Raw genomic sequence first — 374 nt, 5'->3', positions numbered from 1 at the left:
CCATAACGCCGACCCGCGCCCGCCCCGCCCACCCGCGATTTGTTTCTCGTTTCCCCGCGCCGTTCAAAACATTTTACACCCGCGAGGACCTTCCCTTCCCTCTCGCCGCGGGCCATTGCATTCCCTCCCGCCGCCATAATTCGGTCGGGGACGCGGCGCTGACAGCGGCTAGCCCAGCAGGCCCGGCCCGGCAGCGCCCCGGCAGGGCTGGCACTCTGGCATTTCGCTATTCGAATCGACTTGTTGCTTATTTTTAATCTTGTTCAAAGTGGAGCGCGCTCTGCTCGTGGTCGTATGGTGGCTGCTTCGCGACTAATCTCGGTGGACCATGAGTAAGCTGTTGTTACAGTACAGCAGTTTTTGTGTATGAGTAT

Source organism: Frankliniella occidentalis, unplaced genomic scaffold, assembly GCF_000697945.3.
Source record: "Frankliniella occidentalis isolate FOCC.00 unplaced genomic scaffold, Focc_3.1 Scaffold1455, whole genome shotgun sequence".
NCBI lineage: Eukaryota > Metazoa > Arthropoda > Insecta > Thysanoptera > Thripidae > Frankliniella > Frankliniella occidentalis.
This window is presented reverse-complemented; position numbering follows the sequence as displayed.